This window comes from Lissotriton vulgaris, chromosome 2_1, assembly GCF_964263255.1.
Source record: "Lissotriton vulgaris chromosome 2_1, aLisVul1.2, whole genome shotgun sequence".
NCBI lineage: Eukaryota > Metazoa > Chordata > Amphibia > Caudata > Salamandridae > Lissotriton > Lissotriton vulgaris.
This window is the reverse complement of record NC_141687.1, coordinates 2,102,964,364-2,102,977,297: the sequence shown is the minus strand read 5'-3', so window position 1 is coordinate 2,102,977,297 and position 12,934 is coordinate 2,102,964,364. Positions and strand designations below refer to the sequence as shown.

At 46.9% G+C, this 12,934-nt stretch overlaps 1 protein-coding gene across 2 annotated transcripts in view; it reads left to right on the top strand.

Annotated features, from left to right (window-relative positions):
* NEDD4 (NEDD4 E3 ubiquitin protein ligase) overlaps positions 1–12,934 on the top strand; it is a 1,992,497-nt gene that overhangs the window by 279,467 nt on the left and 1,700,096 nt on the right. The gene's annotated exons all lie outside the window — the stretch shown is intronic.

Below are 12,934 nucleotides of genomic sequence, written 5' to 3'. Positions count from 1 at the left end.
GAGACAGCGAGAGGGAGACGACAGCGGGAGGGAGACGACAGCGGGAGGGAGGAGACAGAGGGAGGGAGGAGACAGAGGGAGGGAGGAGACAGAGGGAGGGTGTGAGATGGAGGGCGGGAGACGGAAGGAGAGAGGAAGACCGAGAGAGAGAGGAAAGGAGGGAGAGGAAGACTGTGAGGGAGACCGAGAGAGAGAGGGAGTGATACAGTCAGAGTGAGTGAGACAGAGGGAGACAGAGGGAGTGAGACAGTGAGTGAGACAGAGAGATAGAGGGAGGGAGAGAGAGAGAGATAGTGGGAGGGAGGGAGAGAGAGAGAGAGGGAGGGAGAGAGAGAGATAGAGGGAGAGAGAGATAGAGGGAGGGAGAGAGAGATATAGAGAGAGGGAGGGAGAGGGAGAGAAAGAGAGATAGAGAGAGGGAGAGATAGAAAGAGAGAGAGATAGAGAGAGAGATGTGTGTATGCTGGGTCTGGTGGCTCAGTGGACGAAGGCGTCCACTGCAGGGACCTGTGTTTAACCTCATGGTCACAGTTTTTTTTGTTGCTCTAACCCTGCCCCCTCCCCACTGACCCCGCCCCCACCGGTGAGGCCCTCGGACGCCAAACCACACTGTAAATTTGGCCCCTGAATGAAAGTTTTTGAGTACCCATGTTCTAGTGTGTACTTTCCACCATCAAAAGTATGTTAGTTTCCTTTCCTTTTTCCAGCAATCTCCAATGGAGCTCTCTGATTGGAAGTACGACAGAGCAACCATTCATGATCCAGTATCACTAGCCATGACGTTACACCAATCACAGCGAAAGCAGTGCTGTAGGTGATGAAAATGCCGCAAAATGTGGCTTCATAAAGCTCCAGAATGCCCACTACTTTGCTGTTAGTAGCGCTTTTCTACTGCTGCCTTTTGCCTCCAGTTTGCTACCTTTTTTCCCCTCCTTGCTGCCCTTCCCTCGTGGGTTCTTCCCTTTGCCGTGCTGCCCTTTGCCTGGTGGATTCTGCACTTTGCCTTGCTGCTCTTCGCCTCGTGGGTTATGCACTTCGACATACTGCCCTATGCCTCCTTGTTCTTGCCAACGGTTGTACGATGGTACATTGCATTCCATTAGTTAGCATGCCTTTTACACAAATTGTTTAGCACGCATGTTTTTACCGCGAAAATGCATTTAAAACACATGTCAATAACAAGCATTGTTTTTGTATTTTAAAATAATGTATTTGTTTAGGGAGACCCCCCAACTTACCTTATTTAGTTATGCGTTTTTATATAGCGCGGACATTACCCGAGGGTGTCAGAGCGCTTCACAATAGGAACAGAACTGAAACATGAGAGCATTACAAGTGAACAAATTACAAATGCAAAAGTTACATTACATGAGGCGAAAGTGACAATCGTGAGCAAACAAAATACAAGAGATAGCAAACGGTGCATTACAGGAGGAAAAAGTGACGTGTGCAGGTTACAAAAAGCGTACAAAGTACAAGTAGAGGTATAATACTGCAGTCAATGGAGGACACTCAAACACAAGAACAAACGTTACGTAGGCAGTGGTGGCACTTGTGCAAGTATCGAAAGCAAACAAAATATAAGAGGTAGCAAACAGTGTGTTACAAGAGAACAGTGACGTGTGCATGTTACAAAAGAGTACCAAACACAAGTAAAAGGGTATTACTGCAATAAATGGCAGTCTCTCAAACCACACGAACACACTGGGAAGGCACTTCCATAGTCATGGAGAATAGAAATGTTCTATACTAAAGGGTCTTCCTTCAGATAATAGTGAGGGCATGAATTAACTTTGGAAGTGTCTTTGAAGGAGGAGAACTTTGAGGTCAGTTTTGAAGGCCTGGGAGGAGATGGTGGTCCGGAGCTGAGGCGGAAGTGAGTTCCAGATTCTCACTGCGCTGCCTGAAAAGGATTGGGTCATCGATCTTTCCTTCTTGAAAGTGGGAGGTTCAAGCAGTAGATTTTCCACATTTTGTGATGGTCTAGAGCCTCCAGAGAGTTTCAGTTTATTCTTCAGATAGTGAGGAGAGGAGGAGTGCAAGGCTTTGTGGGTGATGCAGGCAGTCTTGTAGATAGATCTTGCTTCGATGGGAAGCCAGCGAAGGGTGGATGAGATAGGTGTTATGTGGTCGCTTCTTTTGGCCCCATAAATGAAACGAGCTGCTGAATGGAGACCAGACTTATGGGGGGACAGGTGGGATTTGGGGAGGCCAGTAAGAAGAGAAATGCAGTAGTCCAGTCTGGAGAGGACCAGCGATTGGGCCAGGGTTTTAAGGTCGTGCTCCGGGAAGGCGCAGTAGGTATCGAGCAGACTTGCAGTTGAATTAATGTGGGAGAGTAGATTGAGTTTTTTGTCGAGTATGACTCCAAGGGATTTTGCGCTGTCGACAATGATGGGTTTATTGCTCAGTAGATTCATCTGGTCCATCCATGACTGAACCGGGGGAGGAGAAAGTGAGGAGGAGGAATTCAGTTTTGGAGGGATTCAGAATCAGTTGATGTGTTGACATCCAGTTTTGAATGGAGTCCAGAGTAGAGCTTAGGACGGAGAGATCGTGAGTGGAGGCAACCTTGAGGTAGATTTGAGTGTCGTCTGCGTAGAGATGATAGTGGACCCCGGATTTACGAAGGAGATTTCCCAGTGGTTCCAAATAGAGATTGAACAGTGTGGGTGCAAGTATAGAGCCTTGAGGAACACCTTGACCCACCGCCAAAGGAGATGACAGACTGTCCGCTATTTTGATCATTTGGGATCTATCAGAGTGGAAGGAAGCAAACCATTTAAGCACAGTGCCCTCCATGCCCATTCTCTGTTGAAGAGTGTTGAGGAGGGTGTTGTGATTGACAGTGTCAAAGACTGCAGAAATGTCAAGGAGAATTAGAAGACAAGATCCCCCCCCCCCTCCCGAATCGAGTATCTGCAGCGCGTCATCAATCACTTGCAGCAATGCTGTTTCAGTGCTGCAGTTTTGGATGAAGCCTTTCTAAAAATTAGCAAGAAGATCATTGTCCTTGATATGACGAGAGAGCTGTTTCGCAACACATCTTTCTGTGATCTTCGCAAGAAAGGGTAGGTTAGTCATGGGGTGGAAGTTGTTGAGGTCATTAGCATCAGCAGTGGGTTTTTTAAGCAGAGGGGTGACCTGCCCAGTTTTGAAGGGAACAGGAAGGGAGCCTTGACAGAGGTATAGAATGGGTATAGAAGTTGTGGTAAAAATATCTGCGCTAAAAATGCTTTGTAAAGGATTAACGTGGTAAAAACCTCAGCGTAAAGGCTATTTTCCCTTGCCAACGCCATAGCTTCCATTCTTCACTGCCTCGCTGGTTGTCAGAAAGTAATAGAGAAATTAATTGCAGGTAAGCCCAAGGCTGGAAGAGTGGGGGCTGGTTTTGTTTGTGGGCTGCGGTTTGTATGTGCTAAATTCAACCCGGTTTCCTGCCGTCCCGCCTGTTTAGAAGGTGAAAAGATTTTTTTTTTCAAGAGTTGTTGGAATGTTTGCCATGTAACAGGGCTACTTGCTCCTCGGGCAGCCTGATATGACTGTAGGCAGCAGGTTTCTGGTCGGTGATTCTTGTGGGTTTGGGCCAACTCATGTCTTTTGTTTTGCTGAACACAATATTGAGGGGCACCTAAGGGTTTTGTAGCAGTGGAGTAGTTTTAAAAGTACTGCAAAGTTCTTTCTATATTCAGCAGTTTTTTCGGGCATCAATAAAAGTGATTAATGGTGATTAATGTATCTACTGGACAGAGAAGGGAGTTTGTCTAGTGGCAGGTTTTACTCATCTAAGGTAGCGCTGCAAAGAACCTGTAACAAGGACAATATTTTATGTGGATAGCTGAGTGGTTACAGCTTTTGTCAGAGAGATTCTTTTTTTTAGAACAGTGCAGTTACTGTGCAGTTCATAAGATACAATTGTAATCTAACACAGAGTGCTATGAACTGCCTTCAAAGCACTGAATGCAAACTACATTGTACCGGTTAGAAAGTTATATTTTACCCATTCTTTTATTTTTATTTTTTTAAAACTTTTTATTAACAAATTTGTTCCATTCTTTAAGTATTATAGTGGCTAAAAGAGGTTTATTTGGGTAGAAACAAATTCTTATTCATATAGTCATCCCTAACCACTATGTTATGAATCATGAGTTTGTGCTTCTCTAGACTAAGCACTCATAAAAAGTGCCTTCCTGTATGGATGACATGGGAATCCTACACCTTGCAGTCCCCTTTGCCTTATGTAACATTTTCTATAAAATGATGTCCACATGTCATTGTCTCTGTATGTATGTGTGATGTAAATTGCTCCAACACTGGTATGAGAGGTGCTATAAAATATGTGTGAGAGGGGCTATGATGAGATGAGAAAAACCATTGTTGGTTGGCAGTGAGGGAAACCTTGAAGAGCGTGGATCGCGGTCCCGCACGGACTCCACCAGGACCTATTCACCGACCTTGTCGGAATCCCCGGGGACAGGGGTGTCTCCGGTGGACGACATCAGCACGTTCCAGGATGTGCTCCTGAGGGGGGCAGCGAAATTGGGAATTACGGGGACAGCTCTGACACCCACGACGTCCGTGATATTTGAGACGCTTCACAAAAAGCATTTGTCTTGCCCTTTGCTGCCGCTAGTGCCTGGGTTGGTAGAGCCCGCAGAGAAGCTGTTCCTCACGCTGGCAGTGGCGAAGGCTGCTCCCTCCCGACTTCTGAAGAAGTACAGGTCCCCGGATTCGGACCCGGCTTTTCTACGGATGGACCCGGTTCCGGACTCTGTTATAGTGACGGCGGCCAGGAAACTACACTCTACCTCCCCTTCTTCAACCGTACCACCTGACAAAGAAAGCCGATGGATCGACTCAGCTGGCAGGAAGGCCTGTGGGACGGCGTCCACGGGCATGAAGGCCTCCAGCTATGCGGCTTTGCTAGGGCAGTATGACCGTGCCCTGTGGGAATCCCTGCAACAGTTCACAAACTCCTGCCAAGAGATAAGAGGGAGGACTTCCAGGAGATCCTCAAGGAGGGGATGCTGGTTTCGAACCAGGTCATCCGCGTGGCTGCGGATGTCTCTCTTTTGGCTGCCCATGGGTACTGTCATGGGATTAACCAGCGGCGCCATGCTTGGCTCAGGCTCACATCACTCAAGCCGGAGGCCCAGCAGCGGGTGACCAACCTGCCCTTCTCAGGGGAAACGCTTTTCGGCAAGCATGCCGACGATGAGATGGCCTGCATGAAGGCGGAGGCAGAGACCCTGACGGCTGTGGGCTTGGAGAAGCCCAAAGGGAAGAAGGCTTACCGACCGTTCCAGAGACGGTTTGGTGCACAGGGCAGAGGGAGAGGACAGACTTCGGGACAGCAGCAGCAACAACAGCAGCAGTTCCGGAGACCCTTCCAAAAACGACAGAGGGGTAGAGGGGCCCAGCAGTCCTCCACAGCGAACAAGGGCCTGGCTGGGTCTCGACCCTGAGCGGTTACTTCCCCTACATCCGTTACCCGCTCCGGTGGGGGGAAGCGTTCAATTTTTTCTGGCAGAGTGGAGAAAAATGACTCAGGACAAGTGGGTGCTGAATATTGTTTGCAATGGATACAGTCTTCGGTTCACCAGCCCGCCTCCATCAATTCCTCCGGTCAGCTCGCAGTTTCAACTCCGCGAGCTCCAGGCCGAGGCCGATATCCTGTTAAGGAAAAGGGCGATAGAAGACGTACCTCTGTCTCAAAGAGAAGAGGTCTGTACTCCCGGTTCTTCCTGGTTCGAAGAAGGACAAGAACGAGTTCAGGTCCATTCTGGACTTGCGACAGGCAAACAAGTGGATTCGCAGAGAAAAGTTTCGCATGCTGTCGTTGCATCAGATTTTTCCTCAGTTGCAACAGGGAGACTGGCTATGTGCAATAGACCTACAGGATGCATACTTCCATGTGCCCATTGCACACAAACACAGGAAGTTCCTGCGATTCCAAGTCGGCGCCAACCATTATCAGTACACAGTACTGCCATTCGGACTGAAGTCTGCGCCCAGAACATTCTCGAAGTGCATGGCAGTGGTAGCAGCGCACCTAAGAAAGAACAAGGTGTTTATCTACCCGTACCTGGACGATTGGTTGATCAAGGCCTCCTCCTTCTCGGAAGCTCAAGCACACTTCCAGAAGACGTGCGTTCTCTTGAACAAGCTGGGTTTGCACATCAACATGTCCAAGTCTATCCCGACTCCGGTCCAGTGCATTCAGTACTTGGGAGCCACCATCAATACGCTGTCGTCAAGCGTGTCTCCTTCGGAGGAGCGACGATAATCGATCCTTCAGAAGGCTCAGGCTCTTATGACCGCTCCATCTACAACAGTGAGGACGGTGTCTTCTCTGCATGCTCTTCAGTCTCTGAAGTGGTGGTGTTCAGCGGAGAATCTCCTCAGAGGGGTTCCCTTCCACAAGGACATTCCCACTCAGACTATCGTGACGGATGCTTCTCTCCACGGCTGGGGAGCTCATTCCGGAGACTTACAGATTCAAGGAACGTGGTAACCGATTGAGTCCACTTACCACATCAACTTCCTGGAACTCAGAGCTGTTCACTTGGCACTGAAGGCCTTTCATCCGTCCTTCCAGACCAACTCTCTGCTTGTACAGACTGACAATACGACCACGATGTATTACCTCAACAAGCAGGGCGGCTCGAGATCACGCACTCTGACGCAGGAGGCGCAGGCGATCTGGCACTGGCTTCTGGCCAGAGGACTGACAATGACGGCTACCCATCTACCAGGTGTGCACAATGTTCAGGCAGACTCACTGAGCAGACTGATTCAGGAAAACCACGAATGGGTCATAAACGACGAAGTACTAGGAGAAGTCTTCGCAAGGTGGGGGACTCCAGACATAGATCTGTTTGCCACCGCCGAAAACAGCAAATGCCGAGACTTCGCCTCCAGGTACTACCAGCAGGAGACGCTGGGGAATGCGCTATGGATCAACTGGTCGAACAGCTTTCTGTACTCTTTTCCACCCATTCCCCTGATTCCGGCGGTACTAATCAAGCTGTCCCAGTTCAGGGCACGGATGATCCTGATTGCCCCGGATTGGCCCAGGCAGTGGTGGTTCACGGACCTGCTTCACCGGTCTCTCCTTCCTCACATACGGCTCCCGTGCAGGCCAGACCTTCTCACGAAGTTCGGGGGGCAGATGTTGCACCCCAACCTCTCGTCTTTGAGTTTGGCGGCATGGCTCCTGAGATAGTGCAATATAGCCATCTGAATCTACCTGAAGATTGCATGGACATACTGAAGGAGGCTAAGCGACCTTCCACTCGGACTTCCTATGCTTACAAGTGGAAGAGGTTTTGCATCTGGTGCAAGTCCAAGAACTATGACCCAACGACGTGTAAGGAAGATGTCATCCTTCCTTATCTTCTACATTTAGCGCAGCCTGGCCTTAATGTTCATTCCATTAAGGTTCATCTCGCTGCAATGACTGCCTACAGGAAATGCCCTTCACAGACTTCCTTCTTCCAGATTCCTGTGATCAAAGATTTTTTGGAAGGCTTGAAGAAAGTATTCCCTCCTGTCCGGCTTCCTTCGCCTTCATGGGAATTGAATGTGGAAGTCGGTCCATACCTTTGCTAAGAATTACTGCCTGGACACTGATGCCAGGGCAGACACTCGGGTTGGGCAGGCTTCGCTGCGAAATCTGTTCGCAGAATAGTGGTGTTATTTCTCGTTTCTCCACCGCCGCTTTGGTGTGGGGATGGGCTTGCCATTCTATTCACTAGATTATGACTATACACAGCGATCCCCTACTACAGAAGGAGTAGTTTCTGTCCTGTAACTCCTGTTCTGTAGTAGGGGTATCTCTGTTATAGTCATAAGCGCCTGCCCTCCTCCCCGGTGGAGAGAGATATTCATGTAAGGAATGCTACAGGTCTGGCGTGTTACGCCTTCAAAAAGAACTGAAAGTAAAACGGACCTGCAGTGCATTCTGGGATACTCTGAAGTTCTGGAAAGTTCTCTTAAAGGCACAGTATCCTGTTCTGAGCCACATAATGGCAGCCTATGGGGCTTGTCTGTCCATGTCTTCCTCTATCATTCCAGAGGGTTTTTTCTGCTGAAGCATGGGAAATCTGGACAGACTTTGCTGTTTGTGGATTTTTGGTGGAATTTCTAGTTGAAGTACTGGACAGTGTAGCCTGTTATTTAGGCTGCATTATCTGTCTTTAATTTTCTCTTAAGTGTCTGTGCAGTTTTGCATTTTTCGACACCGTAAGAGATTATTTTAGATTGCTCCGGGGTCCACGCACATGGGCGGGACTATTCACTAGATTATAACTATAACAGAGATACCCCTACTACAGAACTGGAGTTACAGGACAGAAACTACTCCTTCTTACCTGATAATTTGGTTTTGAGGACCCGAGCTACATTGCTACAATGAGTGGGTATTCTTTTTATGTCAGCCATGCTATAACCATTCAGGCATTATTTGCTCTGCCTCAACTCTCAAAGGAGGAAAAGGGACTCCTAGTGGACAATCCACTCTTTATTAGGTTTGCCACAGCGAAGAACGTTAAAACAGTGCAAAATGCATCCTCTTCTGCATAAAAATCCACAACGCACTGGCAAATAAAACAGCCTCCAGAAGGCATGCAGGCTTATTCCACCTGGGCCACAGCTACTACAACTGTTAGCATGAGGAGTGCCTGTGGCAGACAGCCGTCATTCAATTCAGTTAAGAGCATTAGAACTTATAGAGCGTATGGCTACCCAGCAAGGGCCTCCCAGCGCTAGGACTAGGTTCGTGCCCACTAAATCCAGTTACACAAACAATCAGGTTTTCAGATACTTCCTAAAGCAGCGCTCATCTTCCACCTTCCTTAATCTAACTGGCAGTTCATTCCATAATGTTGCCACTAAATAGGAGAACGCCTGACTCCCACTTCTTCCTTTCCAACCCCTCTTAAACTCAACCAGGTTTAATGAGGAGGATCTCAAGCATCTAGTAGACTTGTATAGTTGCACCATATGTTGAAGCAGATAAGGGCCTTTTTTGTAATGAGCTCTATGAGCAATACAAAAAGACTTAAATTGGATTTACTGCAGAGAAGTCAAATAACTTGTAAGAGATTGATACTACAGTATCTTTAAAAACAAATAAGCTGTAGAATTCTGAGTGACCTGCAGTCTTCTAAAGACATATTGTGGCCATCCTAAATGCAGAGAATTAGTCCAGACGAGAGAACCAATGCCTGAACCACGATCCTCCGTGTTGGACCAGGTAGGAAGTCTAATATCTTTCATTGCATCCTCAAAATGCTGTAGTAGCCGGCCATTAAATTCCTTACTTTGCTTTCAAAAGTTAGTATATCATACAGGCAGAAACTAAGCTTTTTAATCATGACTTTAGGCAAAGGCTGCTGCCTAGAAACTCCGGACAGTAGACAGTGGATCAGCAATTAATATTACTGCGGACCACCATCAACGTTCTCCGTTAAGTTTCAGACAACAGGATGCCATTTAGTTTGCTACCTCTTTCAAGCTAGTCTGTTTTAAAGTCGTTATCCGGAGTTAAGGAAATAACAATGTGTGTGTCATTGGCATATATTATGATTAAAAGACTGTGGGCTTGATAGATCTCACCCCAGGGGTTTACATACAAATTAAAGAGTGGGACTTAATGAAGATCCATGGGGCACTCCACACTTCAGGGAAAAGGTCCCCGAATAGAAAGGTTTGCAATATACCTGAAAGGTTTTATCCTCCACAACTGAGATTTGTCAATTCATCGCTAAGCCCGGTATGCCTGACATTTGTAATTGTTGCCATAACACTACATGATTCAGAAAAGGGGGTGGTGATGAACAGAGTGTCTGAATTAAGCAGACCACTCTTACCCAGTCCAAAGATCAGGGCTTGATCCATCACCGTTTTTTAGCTCACTGCTCAATCCCAGCTCAGAACTTGGCTATATGCAAATTAGTCTGACCCTGGCCCAGTGCATCATGGGAACAGGGCAGACCAAACTACCAAGCCAATTCTTATACTGGGAAGGAAACAAGCTTCCGGGGACCGGTTTCTGGCATTTCACCCGTCTTCGGCCCGGCTTGCTTGAATCCTGATGGTGCATTGAGCAAGGGACTCACATCTGAGTATACCCTTCCACGCTTATGGTGGAAAAAAATGATTCAGAAAAGGGGGTGGTGATGAACAGAGTGTCTGAATTAAGCAGACCACTCTTACCCAGTCCAAAGATCACCGTTTTTTAGCTCACTGCACCATCCCAGCTCAGAACCTGGCTATATGCAAATTAGTCTGACCCTGGCCCAGTGCATCATGGGAACAGGGCAGACCAAACTACCAAGCCAATTCTTATACTGGGAAGCCGACGACGGCTGAAATGCCAGAAACCGGTCCCCGGAAGCTTGTTTCCTTCCCAGTATAAGAATTGGCTTGGTAGTTTGGTTTGCCCTGTTCCCATAATGCACTGGGACAGGAACAGACTAATTTGCATGTAGCCAGGTTCTGAGCTGGGATGGTGCAGTGAGCTAAAAAACGGTGATGGATCAAGCCCTGATCTTTGGACTGGGCAAGAGTGGTCTGCTTAATTCAGACACTCTGTTCATCACCACCCCCTTTTCTGAATCATAACACTACATGAGGCAGCATTTCGATCCAGAAAAATAACTGCTGCAAAATAACTGCTGCTGTCCCTCCTTGATTCAAGCTCTCTTTAAGTTCCACCGCCACTGCTAATAGAGCCATCTCTGTACTATGACCAGACCAAAAGGCGTTTTTGTAGAATGAAGCATATTCTTTTGTTAAAGGTGTGCTGAAAGATTCCGATAAACATGTTTTCCAGTACCTCGCCCAAGTTAGACAGCAAGTCTATTAGCCCGTAGTCTTCCTCTTGTAAAGGGTCCTGAGTGGTTTTTAACAGAGTTTTTAAAAATACATTTTTCCAAGCACATGGTGTTATGCTGGTCCTTAAGGAGAGGTTAAGCATTTCTTAAAGCAGAAGATAAATTACTCTCTCCCCCACCTAAGAATATAGGGAGTTGCTAAATCTAAAGGAGAACATAATTTCACTTCATTCTTTAGAGCCGTTAAGTCTTCATCCTTAATCCCTGGGCTGGAGAAAAAAGGCTCATTTGGCATTTCTGTCTGGTTCCCTACAGCAGAGGATTTGCATTGCACTGTTGTGTAGTTCCTAGGATCCCCCAGGACCTGTGCTTTTTGGATGACCTAAACTGAGGGCTTGGTGTGCAGACTGACTCTAAACACTCTCACAGGTCGAGTCCGCTGTTAGACCTGCTAGCTCTACAGTGCCACTACCACCCCCCTGTAGTATACAGTGTGGTAGTTAGTTTCTGGCAACCACTGAACATGACAACCCGGATTCCTCCGGTATCGTGGAAACAAAAAGGTATATTTCGCTCAGTCTCTCGTGCTTGCTTTTCTCAGAATACATAGTATGAAACATATTAGCGGCGACAATCAAGACCAGAGCAGACCAATGTAATCTCTAGTACCAATATCGTAAAAAGTAGATACATTTCTGCCATAGTGTTAATAAGATGAATAAAAGCATATTACATAAAACAATAGCATTGGCATGCTCCTACAATGCGTATCCTATCTAACCGTGCCTAACCTGGAGGTGTAGGTGAAGCATATAGGTGTAAGTGATCCTAATGGAGCCAAGAATTTCCCTGGGAAGTGCTAACCCCTCACCTGATGGTTCTAAATGAAGGAACCCGTCTCTGCATCGAGGATCTCACCTTGCAAGGGATGTCAGATTTCTGCTTGTCGAAGGATCAGCTGGCAGAGCCTTGTCTCAGCTTGCAAGAATTTCTCCTCTGTCTAGTATGGGAGAGTGAGAGTCTTTTATACTAAAGTGGTCACTCCTTTTTTTTTTTTTTTTTTATTTTTTTTTTTAGAATCAGTGTTTTGAAAACATTCGCTAATCCCCTGCTAATCCTTTTATAAATAAACATGAACATGCACAGCTGGCTGTTGGCCATTAATGAAAAAAGTGGTGACCCTTGTACAGACTAAATTTATCATGCCTGGGAACATGTTTGTGTACGTCAAGGTACAGGGATTAGGATATGATACCAAGAGCTTGATGTCGGAGAGACAAATGTAAGCTACTAGGTAAAGGGTCACCTATGTACGACTGTTATGTCGTGTGGTTGGGACAGAATGTATGTAATTAGTATATACATGATGGGACTAACCTGAAAGACATGACAGCACTTCGTTGTCCATAAAAGAGGCATAAATATCAGTAACTTTTTTCACAAACGAATTGGCTAGTTCATTACAACATGCCTCTGATAGAGTTGGTGCAGGCCCCTTCCTTTCTAGGTTTATGAATGATTTAACCACCGCAAATAATTCTATCTATTTTTTTATATACTTTTATTTGCATTTTAATCAACCAAGAAACAAAGAGCTTGTCACATTTAGTCTATATGTGCAAAGACACATATATTCAATCCACATCATATAAGTTCCCACCCCCTCCCACTCCCCCTTACGGGCTATATAAATCTGTGATTTCCAGCCAATTAATGATCCCTGCAGCGGCATCCCCCACGCTGTGCATCTCCCTAAGGGTACGAAAAACAGGGCGGTTGGCTACCTTGTCAGAGGTACAGTATGGCACCACTCATTGGCCAACTAGTCAGCGCGCAGACCTCCATCCATACCATAATATTTTCTCCATCTACCCCATACCCTGCGAAATTTTTGTGGGCACCCTCTCGCTTTGTATGTGACCCTCCCTGCTGCCATGTACATATCCATCCCCATCTTCCATTCTAAGTGACTGGATGATGGGGCAGTCCCAGATTGTATGGTAGAAGTCCCCCTGCGACTGGTCGCATCCCAAGTAAGTCGGGTCTCTGGCTCGGCCCATACGGTGGAGTCTGGCACTGTCATAATACACCCTGTG